The following is a 15627-nucleotide window of genomic DNA, read 5'->3' as shown; positions in this document are numbered from 1 at the left end:
CCACAGTAAGAGGGCAGAGCTTTACCAGGGGTTTAAGTTTTCGCCAGGTTTCGTCTGGCCTCTGCTTTTCACTTCTCTCCTCTGTGTAAAGGCACAGTGTGATACACCAGGGATTTTCAATTTGTCATAAGTGCTTTCCCTGCTGATATGCATCTCAACATCAGAACAGCTCACCTTAACATGCTATGTTTAGTGAAAACATGTTTGTAAAATGAAATCTAGACATTTTGCAATACTGGAGACTGTTGTACAGAATAGTACATAATTGATGGGCACTTAAAGGGCATTTAAACCCAAAGTGTGTCTCCTGGGGAACTGGTACTAGCTTGTCAACTACAAATGTGCCGAAAAGGCACTTGTATTTCGGGGTCTGCGTCTTTTCATCAAGCATACTTCATCACGGCGTACAGTTCTTCACGACATACAGTTCATCAGCGATTTGCGTATTCAGTTACAAACTACATGCTTGCACGTCTCTTTTGATTTAGATCGAATATTCTTTAATGTCCTATGATTCCAAAACAGACCAAACCTGCCGTCAATGTTAGACTTGATAAAAGTCTGTTTGTCAACACTTTAATTTCTCCCCTTTATCGATTAATGCATCACTCAGTCTGCAGTCAGTGTGAGGGAAGCTGTTTATGTATGATCTAATATTCCAGTAATACATATTGGGAGGAATATTTACATATGAACCAGCATGTATACATAATGTGCAGTACACCAGGTGAATTTTTGTAGTTTGTGGTCAGTCAATGTAAGTTTTTGTTGTTGTATTAAATGATAATAATCAGTTGTGAGAGAGAGACTGGGAGGAGGGGGGAATAATAATAATAACAATAATAATAAAAATATTGACTAGTCGAGAGAGAGAGATGGGGAGGAGGGGGGCTGTTTAAAATAGGGCTGTTATTGACGCTTTATATTTTACAGCTGTTTTAATGTTGTCTGCTCCTTTTGTCTGACCTATTTATTCATTGTATTCTATTGTGTGAATAAACTGCTCTTTTGGGCATCTTTTTGAATTACTCTTCAATATTCTTACTTTAACTGAAGGGGACCTGTGTGGGGTGGTTGCAGTATTGTTAAATGCTCTATTTCACTTAAATCCAACATCATAGTCATCTATGTAGTTATTTATTTCGTTGTTCCCATATATACAACAACAAAATAAATAAATACATAAATACATAGATTAATAAAAAATGAAATAAATCGATATATATAGATATATATATTCTATGTATTTATTTCATTTTTTATGTAGGCCTATGTATTTTGTTATTTATTTATGTATTTATGATTGCACAAATTACCCTCCGTGTTTATTTACTGAATTGAATATGTACTTTGAAAAACCGACTACAACTGCCTGTCTAAAAGTCTGTTTTGTATAGGACATAGGACATTAAGGAATATTCGATCTAAATCAAGAGAGACAGACTGTGTGTAATTTGTAACTGAATATGCATATTGCTGATGAATATGCAAAATGGTGATGAACAGTCGCTGGTGATGAAATGTGTGTGATGAACAGTCACTGGTGATGAAAAGTGTGTGAAGAAAGACGCGCTCCCGGTATTTCGTGCATCGTCATTGGAACCCTGTCATTTCAGGGTGGGGGTGTCTTGACTATCTTTTTCTTTTGACTACACTCAAGTCAAAGTTTAACAAGGTTACACCTGGGAACTGTGACTAATGCTGAAAATGAATAGAAGGCCCACCCTACAAGGATAAGAATAGTTTCATGCGTTGTGTCTGATCTGTCTGGTGCAGAGACCTTAGCACACATCCTCATTCACCAAGCTGGCAGGGAGTCATTTAGTCATCCGTATTAGTCTTTAGGATTAAGCATTAACAGGATTGAAAACTTCATGCTCAGAGTTGGGCTGAGGGAGGACTGGCTTGGCTGGTGATGTATTACTGAGGTGCTGGATTAGGTGGTTGTGATTTCAGGAAGTTTCTGACCCTTTAAGCATGCAGACTCTAATCTAGGGTTTGCAATAAGAATTCCACTGCATAGCAGTTTGATTCATTTCAGTTTTTATGTGCTATAATGTCTTGATGCAGTTGTGCTGATTATGCTATTCAAACTGGGTTTGTTATTTTAACTTCACATTTCTTTCAATAGCACATTTACTCAAAATAACCTATGAAACATGAAGTGTCATATACTGAGTAGAGGAGCCTGCAATCTTCCAATACAACTACTAAGTCCCTTGAGGAAAATGTTTTCCACTAGGACTGGGAATAAGCAATAAAGGTGTGAATTGCTGGCCTGTTCAGTATTTGTTCAGAATCACAAATATTAGTATCAAGGAGCCAGAAGAATGAAGTGTATCATTCAACAAAAGAAAAAAGGTGTCATTACATGTTTAAAGTAAGATATGTAGGATAATTTGTCACCCATGGAGAAATATTAGAGTAACAGCATTTAAAAAGAAGAAAAAAAGTAATTTTGTAGAATCTGTGCTGCTGAAACTGCATCTGCAACATTATCTATTTGTGTGGCATCTGACAATTTTACTAACTATACCAGAGTCTAAATCATTAGGAAAAGCAGACACCTCAGTACTGATCCTTGAGAAACACCACTTACTTCCTCACTCCAAACTCTGCTTCTCATTACTATTTGTTTTCTGTACATTGAGTCAGTTGGCAAGATCTACCTCGTCTGAATCAGTGTTGACTGTCGTCAAGAATACACTTTACATTTAGGCTGGATGTTCCTCAAATTTTTGTCTTATGATATTTTGCAAGTAATAGAGGTATGGCTTAATGTTCTGTAATTCCCTGGATGGGTTTTCTCTCCTTTCTTGTGAATAGGTATGACGCTTGCAATTGGTATGTACAAGCTCTGTTTTGATAGTCACTTTGAATATTTTAGTTAGAGGTCTGTGAATAACTTTCCTCATTTCCTTGAGTGAAAATACCAGAGAACACGAGAGGACTGTTTGGTAATAGGTGGGCGTTGGCCAGAGACAGGTGAAATTCAAAAGTTCTGCTTGGATACCACTGCTCTGAGACACATGTGCTCAAGCTGTCAGACAAGCCCTCTTGTCGAACTCCCTACCAGCATACTAATGGCGTTGATTCATGAGGCTCCGTAGCCAAAATATATAGGAATATTTACCTTGATTTGAAACCAAACATAACCTGATATCCTTGCTATATTCTGCTATTTATCATTAACTTGCATGTTTGGAAGGTGCCAGTTGATTATCATTATTTCTTTGCTTCATATTATTAAACTACTTTGTTGAGAATGTACCGGGTATAAATAGTTCAATGAAATGAAAGGATACTTTAATTTATCATTATAGTTATTGTTTTATTGGTAAGTACTTTCGAGGACAAGGACTTTAAACTGGAGTTTAATTTTTATCTGGTATCAAATATCAGAAGAAATAATTGCTGAATAAAGTCCTGTTATCTAATGACCCACACACATATAACCCACAGCGAACAAGCTCTCTGAAAACGAGACCGGGTTGATATGCAAGTTACCACAATACTTTACTAATACGAACTCAGATTAGCAGTGAGGTTGATCTGCATGAATTAACCTTGAGGATGTTTTGTTTTATACAAGATATACAGTACTGTGCAAAAGTTTTAAGCAGGTGTGAAAAAATGCTGTAAAGTAAGAATGCTTTCAAAAATAGACATGTTAATAGATTATATTTATCAATTAACTAAATGCAAAGTGAGTGAACAGAAGAAAAATCTAAATAAAATCCATATTTGGTGTGACCACCCTTTGCCTTCAAAACAGCATCAATTCTTCTAGGTGCACTTGCACAAAGTCAGGGATTTTGTAGGGATATAGTCAGGTGTATGATTAAACAGTTATACCAAACAGGTGCTAATGATCATCAATTCAATATGTAGGTTGAAACACAATCATTAACTGAAACAGAAACTGCTGTGTAGGAGGAATAAAACTGGGTGAGGAACAGCCAAACTCAGATAACAAGGTGAGGTTGCTGAAGACAGTTTACTGTCAAAAGTCACACCATGGCAAGACTGAGCACAGCAACAAGACAGTAGTTATACTGCATCAGCAAGGTCTCTCCCAGGCAGAAATTCCAAGACAGACAGAGGTTTCCAGATGTGCTGTCCAAGCTCTTTTGAAGAAGCACAAAGAAACGGGCAATGTTGAGGACCGTAAACGCAGTGGTCAGCTAAGGGAACTTACTGCAGCAGATGAAAGACGCATCATGCGTCTTGTCAATCGGAAGATGTCCAGCAGTGCCGTCAGCTCAGAATTGGCAGAAAACAGTGGGACCCTGGTACACCCATCTACTGTCCAGAGAATTCTGGTCAGAAGTGGCCTTCATGGAAGACTTGCAGCCCAAAAGCCATACCTTCTAAGTGGCAACAAGGCCAAGCGACTCAACTATGCATGAAAACACAGGAACTGGGGTGCAGAAAAATGGCAGCAGGTGCTTTGGACCGATGAGTCAAAATTTGGGCTGGAGAGCGGTACACGAATGAGTGTCTGCAGGCAACAGTGAAGCATGGTGGGGTTCCTTGCAAGTTTGGGGCTGCATTTCTGCAAATGGAGTTGGGGATTTGGTCAGAATTAATGGTCTCCTCAATACTGAGAAGTACAGGCAGATACTTATCCATCATGCAATACCATCAGGAAGGCGTCTGATTGGACTCAAATGTATTCTGCAGCATGACAATGACCCCAAACATACAGCGACAGTCATTAAGAACCATCTTCAGAGCAAAGAAGAACAAGGAGTCCTGGAAGTGATGGTATGGCCCCCACAGAGCCCTGATCTCAACATCATCGAGTCTGTCTGGGATTACATGAAGAGGATGAAGCAACTGAGGCTGCCTAAATCCACAGAAGAACTGTGGTTAGTTCTCCAAGATGTTTGGGCCAACCAACCTGCCGAGTTCCTTCAACAACTGTGCAAGTGTACCTAGAAGAATTGATGCTGTTTTGAAGGCAAAGGGTGGTCACACCAAATATGGATTTGATGTAGATTTGTCTTCTGTTCACTCACTTTGCATTTAGTTAATTGATAAATATAATATATTACCATGTCTATTTTTGAAAGCATTCTTACTTTACAGCATTTTTTCACACCTGCCTAAAAGTTTTGCACAGTACTAAATGTGGCATCAGTAATGTGTTTTACAAGTTTGAGAGATTCCTTTATATTTCCTTTGTGTGTGTTTTGTGCTTGTTTTTGCTTTAGGTTTGTTTGTGGCGGCACTAACATTTCTTCTATTGAAAGTATTTCCAGTTTCAGTTGTGTGTGGATTGTTCTGTGCCACTGCACCTGTGCTGTGGAGGTGTGAATGGGAGTTTGTCTCAGTCTCAGGGCAGGAGAGGATCATTTCCCCCATTTCTATCCTGCTGTCACATGAAACATGCTTTCTAGGGCAGGCAGGAAGGAAAGTGTTGTATCCTTGAGGCTGAGTGACAGTGTGGGGTGCAGCGTGGGATTCTTTCATTTTTGCACCACACGGGACTTTTTGGTAAGCTGAGGAGGAGAGTCACTGTTAGACTGTAAGAGCAGGGGCAGACAGTAGTCATTGGTCTCTGTTGAGGGCACTTTCCCCTCTGCATCCTGTGAATGAATTTTATCTGGTGATGTGGGTGAAGAGGTGAACAGGCCTAGTCAGTTGTGATAGAGTTGATTCAGCGAGGAATGGTAGTCAGAGTTAGAAGGTGAGAGTTTTTTGAGTGTAGCTGTGTTGTATTCCTCATGCCCAAACAGTTCTTGTGCTAGGCACTGGAGTCTACTGCATTTCTTGCTTCAAGTGGTGCATCGTTGCATCACTCAGGTCATTATTTTTGGAATGACGGAAGGTTGCTTTGGTAGGCTTCTGGGGATGCTTGTTGGTGTCCTTTATTTTGTCATGAGGGGAATTGAAAAATTTGACAGTCTGTGTGCTTTCCTTTTTTCCTGTGTCGATATCTGTAGGGAAATGGTGGGCACTCGGTATGCAGACTGTGTGGTAGTTCGCTGCCCTCTGGGTGCAGAAAGTCATCTTTTCTTGTATTCACTGCTGTGATTTGAGTGTCGAGTGTCTTTATAAGGAAATGGTTGTGGAATTGTGTGGTTTGCCACACTCTTTGAGCTGCTTCCACAATGTCCTGTATGGGGGTATTTGGCTTAACAAACACACACAGGGCTGCCCTTATCTTCAGAGATAGGTTGCCCAGGAATAGGTGTTTGAAATGTAGGTCAGAATCAGCTTATTGTTTCGGTTGATCTGCATAACACAGGAGTTTGATATCCTCGTAAAAGTCCATTGCATCCTCATTTTATGCACAATGTCATTTATGCCATGTGGGAAGACATGAAAGGATCGCTATACTTGGAATACCTCTTAATTAGTTGTGAACAGAGTTTGTCAAAGTCTTTCTCAGCAAGGTCCAGTGTCCAGTTTAATACCGTGCCAGTCAGAGTCTTTTCTGTTTGTCCCAAATTTGTTGATAAGGGGCACCAACTTGCAGATTCTGTCCAATGGAAATGGCTCACACTGCTGCCAGGATTGTGGCTGGTGAGTTGATTGGGACATGAAGGCAGAGGTTGGCAGAGTTGTCTGCCAGGGCCAGGGTGGCAAGGTTGCAGTTTCTGTGAAGAAGGCAGGCTGCTCTTGCCCTAGCAGGTCACTGTGTGGTGGTGTGTGTCAGATGAGCTGGATGAGTCTGTAGCTGGTTGGTGTCTGCAGGCTGTCATGTTGCTGGTGTGGGGATGTGTGGCACTGGTTGTCTGCGTCGGCAGGAGTCTGGTCTGTTGGGACAGGACTTTGAGAGTGCTGGTCTGTCCCAGTGGGTCCCTGCAAGTACTGGTCAGAATGGATTTGTTGGATCCTTGGGATGCAGCAGCATGAAGCATCTGGAAAATGTCTAGTTGTACTGCCATTTTGTGTGCCTACAATAACTTAGGTCTGGGATATAACGTGTTTGAGTGTGTGAGTGTGAATTTGTCTGTGGTGCTGGAGAGAAAAAGGGTGTACACTCACATTCTGTGGAAGGGTGCTCCTTTGTCAATGGGTCCAGCACGCTTGTGGGTTCAGCAGCAGGCAGATAGTATAGGGCTGTGGCAGGCAGTGCAGTGTGCGGCAGAGGCAGGCAGGACAGATCAGGGTTGTTGAAGACGGGACAGGAATGATGGTAGAGTTGGCAAAGATTGAATCCTTTTGCTTCAGATTCAGAGGAGTCTCTCCGTTGTCTGTATTTCACTCAGTGGTGAAATGCACACTATTCAGCTTTAGAAGAGTGCACAAAAGAGAGACTGTTAAATGCAGTTATTGTAACTACCTCCTTCGAAGAAAATAGTTACACACTAGTTGTCAGGGTTATGGTGTTTTACAGAAAATGAAAAAGGCTAATGAGTGTTCGTAATGCATTGTTACGTTTACAGGTTATATCAATATGCAAATGGTCTTCTTCGTTTCTGAAAGGTATTTGCAGGTAGGCATACAAGTTCTGTGCTTTCCCTATAGTAACTTATAGGAATAATCGTTATTTAGTTATATCTATATTTACTGTTATTTCTATGTGGGAGAAATAAAATGCAAAATCAGGTAGAGAAGAGGCATCAGTTTAGTCTGCACAGTTTTTACATGTGCATCACTCAGTAGATTAGCTGTTAATGTCCACTAATGAGGCTGATTATGTCCTTTCCTAAGCATTAAGCATTTAGTTAACAATTCCTTCATCTGACTTTGGCCTGGACCTTCATTATGTTCAGAGTAAGGGAAAACAAAACGTCTATCTGAGGTTTTACAAGACTGCAGATTCTTGAGGAAAGGTCCTTATGGTGCTGGAGAGAAAATCTGGCACTTCTGTGGGAACAGTGGAAAAACAGCTCTCGCTTTTATAGTTAGCACACACACGTAGCTGTCATCAAACATCATCTCTGTGGATATCGTCTCTGTACGTTAGTATCAGCTTCAGAGAGAGGCTTAAACAATAGGATTGTTTACACCTATTGTCAAAAATACAATATACTAAACAAGAGGATTGTTCTAAATGCTGTAGTTTTGGGTTCATGAAAAATGTTTACAGTTGCTGTATTTGTAAGGGTTAAAATGTGTTTTAATTGTGACTTCCTTCTGCAGCGAACCAAGAACTAGCATATAGATTGGTCTATAACCAGGGTTGTGTCTGCAACTATAGTGCCTCGGTTCCGCCGGCTTAAGCGCCGTGTCCGCCATGTCGTCCTCAGACGCGTCCAGAGCTTCTACTGCAAAGCAGCCGCTGAGATCCGTCCTGAGGAGCAGCGGCTGCGGGTCTGGTTAGTGTTCGTGTTAAAAACAGACAGAAACACTTGCGAGCGACAGCCTGACGAGAGAGGACTTTGTGTCTGTTTTATTATTTCTGCTTTACAGGATTGTAAACAGCGTAATAAATACACGTGTCTGTTAGAGATATTAGGAAGAGCTGAACGTGTAGACAACATTATATTCACTTTACGTCACTGTAAGAAAACGTTTCCATGTGCAACAATAATACTAAATCAAAAATATGTTCTGTCATTATTATCGTCATCATTTGTGCTAGTATATATGTATTTTAAATGCCACAGCGTGACTCCCTTCATTTATTACTCTTTCTGCAGATTTGTAACTGCAAACAATACTTTTTGTCCTTAACCAGGGTAAGTTACAGTTGAAACAAAATACACACGTTTCACGATTAATCATCCAGATACAATATACAATGGACTTATGGACGCATTTATTAAACCAGTCCGTAATGTTATAGAGGGAAACCCAGATCTGCTGTATTAATGTATTCATTAATTAATCTTGTCAATGGACACGTTAATGAATCGTGTTCCTTCACACTGACTGTGTCTGGATTGTCCTGCACACATTCACACACACAGCCTAGACACCGGCCAGCTGTCCTTCAGTATTAATACCATTATCCTTCAGTATTGTAACTAGTTTGTGAATCACAGTGTTTAATGCACTCGGATATTAACTGTATCAGTCACTGTCTCTGTACGTGGATTTCACTCCATGCTGCTAATAAAACTGTAATTTCTTCGTGATCGCACAGGCACTTGAGTTTATATCCTCCGATACAATGTATCTGATCTCCTCCTGTGTCTCTAGTCCAGCGCACAGCTCCGGTCCGATAGTGAATCATGGTGGGCGGGACGGACGCTTACGGACACGTCCAGCACCAGCAAGTTAACCTCCACAAAACACGAAACGGGGCATATGAGCACCAACTCACAACTGAGAGAAGGACAGATCGGTGTCGCTCAATCACTATTGAACAATGTCAGGATGTATCACAGAAATCATTAGAATGAATCTGAATAATCTGGATAGGAGACAAAGTTTTCAATAGTGTCTAGAATCTGTTGCAGAGTTAGTAATGAAATTATGTGTTAATACATATACTAAAAACAGGGTCTATGCTTTGATTAGTTGTTAAAATCTCACCGTGCAGCTTGTTGCCGCATAAAGCTTTTAGTAATACCAATGAAGCAGCTCAGGTAAGATTCAATTCGAAACAATTTGTTGCTAATCTCGGTGGAACCTCCAATAAATGGTTTAATGAAATGAAAGGATGCTGATCTGATATGATACAGCCAAAATGTTGCAGTGGACACATTGTTTTAATTTATCATTACAGTTATTGTTTTATTAGTAAGTACTTTCGATTGGCCTAGGACTTTAAACTGGAGTTTTTATCTGGTATCAAATATCAGAAGAAATAATAATTGCTGAATAAATTCCTGTTATCTAGTGACCCCCACACATACAACCCACAGCGGTCAAGTTCTCTGAACACGAGACTGGGTTGATACGCAAGATACCACAATACTTTAACTAATACGAACTCAGATTAGCAGTGAGGTTGATCTGCATTAATTAACCTTGAGGCTGTTACGTTTTAAATAAGATATAGGTTTATTAAGAAAAATGTAAATAGACAACAAGTATTTGCAAAGATAGGATAGAGACAAGAAGGGTGGATAATATTAAAAGTGAGAGTGAGAGGAGATCTATCCAAATCATGTAAAATGATAAACAAGTATTATAATTACGCTGCCTGTTCCTACAGTTTAGATCCCATATACAACTAGGTTTTATGTTACTGTGATTTACCTAATTATTGACTAGTACAAGAAATATACTACTTGTGGTTTACTGAGATTCAGTTATGCAGACATTCGGTAGCGGGGAGGGCTGGCAGACTGCGTCGACTTGAGGAAGGTTGCAAAGCTTTCAGGTTTTTGGTTCATTCTTCCTGGATTTCATCTCCTTGGTTTCTTCTCCTAGGTTGTACCACTCCAAATTGTACCACTCCCAATTGATAGTATTAATTTTTGTTTTTTATGCATTTGAGACAAAGAGATTGTAATCTCCTTCCTTCCAAACTTCTGATTGGTCAGGTTTGGAGTAATAAAATTGAAATTTGAATCGAAGCAGTCTTTGCCATTCCTCTTCCTTGATTCCTACAGAATGTGTATTGGGGGTGTGATGGCTTTGAGGAATGTGACAAATGGTTCAAATGTTACATAGAGTTTAGTTCTATCAATTACATTTTCAAGTCCCTCAAAAAAACATGACCTTACAGTTGATACCAAACAAGCCAGGTGGTCTTTTTCGGTGATGTTACATTTGAGTCTTCTTGCAATTCCAGGGGGTGCTGGTCTGATGCCCATGTCAGCGGAGGATCAATTAGGATATGTGAATAATTCTCTTACCAAATGTTAATGTTGCATTGTATGTGAAATATAAATGGTCCAATGGTTGTTTTAGTTAATGGTCTTTCTTTTAAGACCAAACATGGCTTATTCATGTTTTGGTTCTGAGGTAGAATTACTTACATGTCATTAAGTTAGTTTTAAGTCACCTTTTATTGTTTGTTATCAAACTGGGGAAGAAGCGGGGTAACACTTCTGTTAGCAGCATGTATTTGTATTTGGGTTTGTTGCCCTGGTCTGTGGAATATATAAAGTGCCTTGAATGTCTGTTTCACAAGAGAAATCTTCAGTTGGAATTTGGTGCTAGTGTGTGTGGAGACGGGCATGGCAGGCCATTTGTCAGTAAGGGGGGGTAATTAGTTGTCATGGTAAACAGCAGGCGCTTGCAGATTGTGATTAGTTTAAACATCTGGACAGATGATGTTTTCACAGGCCTGCCCTACAGTGTTTAGATAAAATAAAAGTATGCAGATTTTGTGGCTTCGGAGATGTTGCTTCTTTTGGTTTCTTGGAAATAATGGGTGTTCCTGAAGTTTCTATAATTGTTAATTGTTGCTGTTAGTGCTCACCATTAAGTAGGCTACTTTTGGGGAAATCAGCGTGTGTTGTTAGTCTGAGATTATAGGCCCAGTGTAATTAGTTTAGAGAACAGTTTCAAATCCCACTGCCTGAGGAGGATATAAGTAATAAAATAACATTCCCAGAATTAATAATTTTTCAATTAACCCACACTAGTTTTTTTTTTGTTTTTTTTCTGTATTGGTCTCATTTTGTTGATACGTCAGCCTACTTTACCATTTACATTTCTATTAAAGCACATATGCAAGGCCTTGTTGTATAATTTCCTTGTTTTTGTCAGCAATCTAGTGATCTGTGAACTAGAAGTACATGAACATTTCCATTTTACTAATGACATAAACAAACAATGACCAAAAATAGACCTTTAGTCTGTGATTGGCAGGACCTCCCTGTTATCACAGAAGTGACTCAGCACAGTCCATTGTCCTGCACCTTCCTGCTAGACTGAGGAGAGGGTAAAGCCTCTTTGTTTTGAACAAAACTAGTAGAGACGACCCAAGTGCAGTGTGGTTTAAACCACAAGGATATGTAAATTAAATGGTGGGTATGATACAATTGAGGTTAAAGTCTCTCACTCTTAGAAATAAAGCCCTGCTGGAATGGGCTTGTAAACGTACAGTGTAGTTATTATGTAAGTTCAGTACACAAGTGGTCACAAGTGAAGATGGATTTCAGTGCTGGCTGTCATACACTTCTTTCTAAGCAAATGTGCATATACATTAGCTTCTCTGATTGGTCAGTGAGATTCTGGAAGTTGTGTCTTTGTCTCTGGTGTTCTCGCAGCTGCCCAGGAATTCTTTACTGAATTTACTACCAATCAATAACAAATCTCTCTCGTTGATGTTTGATGGGTGGAATTGAGAATATAGTCCAAGCAGAGACATTAGATATGATTGGGAAAAATGTTCCTTATTAAGTGTTATGGTATACATTTGAATATTGCAGGCTGTTTTACTCAATTGGGAGAAATGTGATGCTCTTCTAGTCCAGTTAGATGAGCTACCAAGTCTGCTTTGCTATATACAGATCTGATCATAGTAATAAAATTAAACAAATCAAAAAGGGCCGATAAAAGATGAAATGATGTAGGAAAACACAGATTTGTGCCTGGTTGCCCTTACATTCCTGCAGATAGAGGCTCGAGGTTGTACTTCCCCAGCTTGCTTGCTTCCTTCCTCATTGCAGGATTTCTGGAACAATTACAAGGAACAGTTGGCACATCGGAACTGCATCATACCACCTGCAAAGATGCCTGCTGCTCCGACAGAAGCTTTTGATGTTTTTCAAGGAATGACGACATTGACTGAGCAAGACAAACTCGAAATAGGGTCTTAAAGCAGTACGTTCACCACAATATGTATTACTAATACTGTTTATACACCGATGCTTTGTTGTGACATGATTCATACACAATAATTTGGTCTCTTTGGCTTTCCAAGGCACTGATATGTTTTTTCATTGCAGTGCAGTTTAAAGAAAAAAAATCTTTACATTTTATTTAAAAATAAACACATAAATTCATGGCGAAATGGTCTTGTGACCTGTTTGTTTAAAACAAAATGCTTTCTAGAATGTTCCCTTAATGTTATTTTTAAATTGGGACATTTCAAGTTTTTCCTTGGTATTTTGTTTTGCTATCAATATTATATTAATATTAATGAACAGGAAAATTATTTTGGGGAGGTTAAATAAGGGCTTCCAATACTTTCCCTGCAACGTAATCGTCTGGCATGATTTGTTCTGTCCACTGTTGAAAACGCAATGTTTACAGACACACACACAGGTTATTTACAAAAACAGGAGGGTGTGTTTGGATGTTTTTATTTGCAACACTGCGCGAGTCCTCTCTCACCTTCAGCTTCAGAGTCCGGCCTCCTCACGAGCAATGCCTCATTAGTTGTCACTCACTGAGCCCACAAGCAGTGATGGTGCCTACAAACAACATACATATTCCGTGTGTGAAATTCCCCAAGGCCAAAATATATTTTCTGAAAAGTGTACAAACAGGAGATTTACATTTAAATTTCATGTTACATGTTTAAGAGAATAAAACAAAATAATAATTTTGAAGTGGTTTGCTTTTCACAGTTTTAGTTATTTTGTTCCCTATCCTGGGAATGTGATACTTCTGCTTTATTGCTGTGAAACATGCCATAACCTTTAGTTACTGAGTCCGGGACAGGGCTCTTCCCATGAGATTTGCTTAGAGTGGTGGCGGAGGGAGGTAGGGACCAGGTGTTTGGCAGGAAACAGATCTGCATTCTTCTTTCAAGTGCGTCCTTCACAATATTGACTATTTGTATAGAGTTATAGTTAGGTGAATTGAGCGACATGATTGTCTCTCTCCATTTTTTTTTTTATCACAACATATTGATACAAAAGTGCTCCTTCATGTAAAGGAATAAACTCAATACATTCAGTACATTTCTCATTCTTTGTTACATCAGTAAAGTTCTTGGCTTTTGGTGCTCATTCTTTTTTTGTAATATGTAGTTGAAACCTCAATCGCTACTCAGGAATTTCCGCCCCAGCTTGGCTTCTGAATTCCTGTCGCTGATTTCCTGATGTTCGTATGCTCAGGTTTAGAGGCAGAACTGAGATTAACTACACAGGGTATTGTGTTAACTGCCTGATGACAAGTGAGCTGCTTTATTTGTTAACATTTTAATAGTTTGACCTACTTTGATATCAAAAGCATGGAACCTTCAATCGGCCGATAGACACTCAAACACTCTTCAACATCTCTGGGTTAACTCTGAATAGCAGGACATGCTGATCATATGATCAGTACTGCTGCATCAGCGCTGGGTGATAGACATCTGTTTCCAGTGAAATGGGTTGGTCGCAGATACTGCAATCACCACAGGTTCTTCGCAGTGTTCGCCTGGGCTTGCTAGATGGCGCTTTTCCTGGAAAGAGCGGGTCCCTCAATCTCTCAGCCCTGATTTAGTGTCTCTCAAGATCTGTGTGTCATATTTCATGTACGAAAAGCAACATGAAACTGATGATTCATTAAGAAGAAAAAACATCCTCCAAGGTTTCTTGACTGTCAACCATTCCCCTTCCCAGAATTTGTCAAAAAGCAGAATGATTCTGTCTGCACTGTATGAATGTCCTCACAGTACTAATTCACCACTGAGTCACGGTTCTTACTCCTAACCCTTATGTTCTGAATACGGCATCCTGCCAAAGTACTTGGAAGTGCGGAATACAACACAAAAAAATTCCATTGCATGGGCAACATTCTACTGTTAATGTAAAAAAACAAAGTATCTGATTGGTTAGTAGTAAAAAATAAAACTAGGCCTCTTTGTATCTAGGTCAGCGAAATACATTCTTTAAAATGTCTTGACTTAAATACAGGAATAAAAAATCCCCCCAAAACATTCACATGATGGTCTGAAAATTGTAAGCAGTCTTTCAGATGTTTTAGATCTAAATAGCATTTTCAGGATATGGAACTTATCTCACAAATCAAGCGTCTGCTTTAAACTTGCTCCGCTAGAATGTCGAAGATTCTGTTTTTGTTTTTTTGTTTTTTGTGTTGAGTTGCACATTTACAAGACTAATCCCCTGAGAATCACAGCTTTCAGTTTCATGCCAACCTGCAGAAAATGAAAAAGAGTAATAAATAGTCTACCTAAAATCTTTGCATAATCAGTTGGTTTTAAAACAATATAACATGTATATATCTGACACATTAGAAAAGCTTCTAGTTTTTCTTTCTCAAGGTTTTGCCAGGAAATCTGAACCAGACGTGTTTCGTGAGTAAATCCTTTACTATGTAGTGAAATTGAGTAGTATTTGGATTTGGTATTAAAGAACAGGAAGAGTGGTATTGTTTTTTTCCCCACTTTTGTTTTTTATGTTTCCGGACCCTTGTTTTTCTGGCTTGTGATCTAGATCTGATGGTGCTTATTATGTTCTCATTTTCTTATCAGAGAAGATTATCAGGTTTCAGTTTGGACTGAGCATTACAGTACACAGCACTTGAACCTGAGAATCAGAGGGGGGTCCTCTGTGGGATGTATTGAACAAGCTGAGTTGAGTGTCTGTTTGCCGTTGAAGAGTTGCTTGTATCGATAGACAAGTTCGCAAGTCCAGTGTTTTATGATGCCATTTAATAAGAATCAAGTGCCACGTAAGAACACCGTGAATGATGGGGCTGTGACTTTGATGAACATACAGGACAATGCACTGTATCTGTAAAGTGTGGGAGCAAAAAAAGACTGTGCATACTGGCATCCTGACTGGTAACAGGACAATGTTTATGCTGTTGCATAGTGGTGTCTATCATCACAGACTTTCAGGGAAAATATAAAACATCTCTGTCAATATATTT

General features: G+C 39.4%; 1 protein-coding gene across 5 annotated transcripts in view; it reads left to right on the top strand.

The window, feature by feature from the left end:
• The window catches only part of rasa3 (RAS p21 protein activator 3), a 72181-nt gene that overhangs the window by 18889 nt on the left and 37665 nt on the right, over window positions 1-15627 (top strand). The window contains exon 1 of one of the 5 annotated variants that reach the window (XM_066706350.1): window positions 12355-12624. The exons of the other annotated variants lie outside the window; for them this stretch is intronic. The gene's annotated coding sequence lies outside the window, so the exon portion shown is untranslated. Of the gene's footprint in view, window positions 1-12354; window positions 12625-15627 lie in introns of those variants that run through there. 5 annotated transcript variants of the gene reach the window in all.

This window comes from Amia ocellicauda, chromosome 6 (genome assembly GCF_036373705.1).
Source record: "Amia ocellicauda isolate fAmiCal2 chromosome 6, fAmiCal2.hap1, whole genome shotgun sequence".
Lineage (NCBI taxonomy): Eukaryota > Metazoa > Chordata > Actinopteri > Amiiformes > Amiidae > Amia > Amia ocellicauda.
This window is presented reverse-complemented; position numbering and strand designations above follow the sequence as displayed.